Genomic DNA, 3267 nt, shown 5'->3' with positions numbered 1-3267 from the left:
CCGGAGGGAGAGCCCAAGGGGTTTGGCTGGGGGGTGAGGAACCGATATGGCCACACCCCCCCTAGACCTCAAGGAGGGGGTACCCGTAAGGGCGCCGCAACCCTGAAAATCCTGAAAACACACAAACGTGTAAAAGTGCACACAGTGAACATAAAAATAAATACGTGAATGAGTGCCGTTAAGGCCTGGACATTCGGCCGGAAATATAAAAATTTCTCTCTTGTCAAGGCCGAAGCCGAGCCAAGAAGAGTGAGTGTGCTAAAATGTGTGAAAGGGAAGTGCGTGCAAATGTGCCATCACTCAAAGGGATCCCACCCCCAGTGAGTTCCGGCACCCCAGGGTCACTACTCCTGGGGCACTATTACGCTTCGGGCTTCCAAACAACTCAGCCCCCTGGCTTCGATCCAGCAGAGCCCTTCGTCACCTGGCAAGGGTACCTTGAAACCCAAGCCGTACACGCTAGGGATGCTGTGTGGTTCACTGCTCTCCTCCATACCATACTGCAAGCCCTCAGGTATGCCCTGTACGGATGGAGTTTACAGTCCAGGAGCCAGGCTCGACCGGACTGATAAGAACAGATACTATACTTGATCTTAGCCAAAAGGCTGAGAAACGATAACAGATAAAAATTAAAACAGACATATTGGGTATTACCGCGGCTCTATAAAAATATTACCAACCCCTGAATGCCGTAGAAAAAATAAAATAAAAACTGTGCTAAAACAACCATTTTGTTGTCACCTTACATCACAAAAAATGCAACACCAAACGATCAAAAAGGCGCATGCCCCCCAAAATAGTACCAATCAAACTGTCACCTTACCCACAAAAAATTAGCCCTTATATGAAACAATCGGGCAAAAATTAAAAACTATAGCTCTCAGAATATGGATTTGAAAAATGCTTTTATTGTGTTAAGAGTAAAAATAAAATAAAAAAAATAGACATATTCTGTATCGCCGTGTCTGTAACAACCAGGTCTATTAAAATATCACATGACCTAACCCCTTAGGTAAACACCGTAAAAATAAAAACTGTCAAAAAAGCCTTTTTTTTTGTCACCTTGCATCACAAAAAGTGTAATACCAAGCGATCAAAAAGTCATACGCACCCCAAAATACTATCCATTAAACCTTTATCTCATCCCGCAAAAAATCACACCCTAAGACAATCGGCCAAAAAATAAAAAAAACTATGGCTTTCAGAATATGGAGACACTAAATCATGATTTTTTTTAGTTTCGAAAATGCTTTTATTGTGTAAAACCTAAATAAAAAAAAGTATACGTAATAGGTATTGCCACATCTGTAACAACCTGATGTATAAAAATATCACATGATCTAACCCCTTAGGTGAACACCGTAAAAAAAAATTGGGAAAAACTGTGTCAAGCCATTTTTTGTCACCTTATATCACAAAAAGTGTAATACCAAGCCATCAAAAAGTCATATGCACCCTAAAATAGTACCAATAAAACTTCCACCTTATCCCGTAGTTTCCAAAATTGGGTCACTTTTTGGAGTTTCTACTACACGGTGCATCAGGGGGTCTTCAAATGTGACATGGAACCTTAAAATTATCCCAGTGAAATCTGCCCTAAAAGAAATCATATGGCGTTCCTTTCCTTCTGCGCCCTGCCCTGTGCCCGTACAGCTTTTTACGACCTCATATGGGGTGTTTCTGTAAACTACAGAATCAGGGTAATAAATATTGAGTTTAGTTTGGCTGTTAACCCTTGCTTTATTACTGGAAAAAATTGATAAAAATGGAAAATCTTCCAAAACGCGAAATTCAGAAATTTCATCTCCATTTTCTTTTAATTCTTGTGAAACAACTAAAGGGTTAACAACGTTTGTAAAATCTGTTTTGAATACCTTGAAGGGTGTAGTTTCTAAAATGGGGCAATTTATTGGTGGTTTCTATTATGTAAGACCCACAAAGTGACTTCAGACCTGAACTGGTCCTTAAAAATTGGGTTTTGGAAATTTTCTTCAAAATTTTAAGATGTGCTTCTATGCCTTCTAACGTCTCAAAGCAAGAAAACATTATTTACAAAATGATTCAAACATGAAGTAGACATATGGGAAATGCAAAGTAATACCTATTTTAGGAGGTATCACTATCTGTTTTAAAAGCAGAGAAATGGAAATTTTGAAAATTGTGAATTTTTAAAATTTTTGGGTAAATCTGGTATTTTTTGTTATAAAAAAATTTAATTATTTGATTCAAATTTACCACTGTCATGAAGTACAATATGTGACAAGAAAATAATCTAAGAATGGCTTGGATCAGTAAAAGCGTTTTAAAGTTATTACCACATAAAATGACACATTTGCAAAATATGGCCTGGTCCTTAAGGTGGAAAATGCCAGGGTCCTGAAGGGGTTAAGAGATTATTCAGTAACACCTGTTCCCTCGAGGCATTAGCATAATTTTGGCTGCATTAAAAAGCAATAACAAATTGTACCAACGAAAACTACATATTGTCTCGTCATACAGTTATACCATAATAAAACATTTAAATGTTATGGGTCTTAAATAGAGATGAATGAATCTTTTGAGACACAGTAATTTTCAGGTTCGCAGAATTTCTCTAAAAGCTTGGTTTGGACCTGAATTGATTCTACCCGAACCAAAGTTGTTTTAATTGCCCTGGAAATTGGTATATAACACAATTTTTTTGGGAAATGATGTTATCCTTTCTCGTTCATTTTTTTAAATACATTTTTGCATTTTCTCTCCCCCCCCAAGCTCTTGAACACAATGACACCAATAGTAAATCATGTCCGAGTGACACTGACATACATAGCTATGAGTAAACACATTTTGACAGCGTTAACAAACAGTGTTTAACCGCTTGCCAACCTAGGGCGAAAATGTTTGTGCTAACTGGCCGGTACTTAACGCCTTAGGGCTCTTTCACACGAGCGGATGCCATGCGGGTAATCCGCTGATTGATAATCCTCCGTGCCTCTTTGTGACCTTTTTACTACAAAATCCCAGTGAGATAAAGTTGTCACCGTGATTTTGTTGTTCAATCATTTTATTCAGGTTGAATGTGTAATAACATGTACCAGTACAATGTGGAAGTCATATCGCAAATAATAATATCAGTAGTAGGGTTACACAATCTGAACATAGGTGATCTCACAATTGAAAAACCCCCGACACAGAGTATTACCTGAAACCTATGCATAAACCATGTAACTAAGACATACGGGACAGACAAACTCAGACATCACACATACAACACATAAGGGTAAAGAC

General features: G+C 38.1%; 1 pseudogene; it reads right to left on the bottom strand.

Moving 5' to 3' along the window:
• Positions 1-529: 529 nt before the first annotated feature.
• Positions 530-617, bottom strand: LOC122937359 (annotated as a pseudogene).
• Positions 618-3267: the final 2650 nt, after the last annotated feature.

This window comes from Bufo gargarizans, chromosome 4 (assembly GCF_014858855.1).
Source record: "Bufo gargarizans isolate SCDJY-AF-19 chromosome 4, ASM1485885v1, whole genome shotgun sequence".
NCBI lineage: Eukaryota > Metazoa > Chordata > Amphibia > Anura > Bufonidae > Bufo > Bufo gargarizans.
This window is presented reverse-complemented; position numbering and strand designations above follow the sequence as displayed.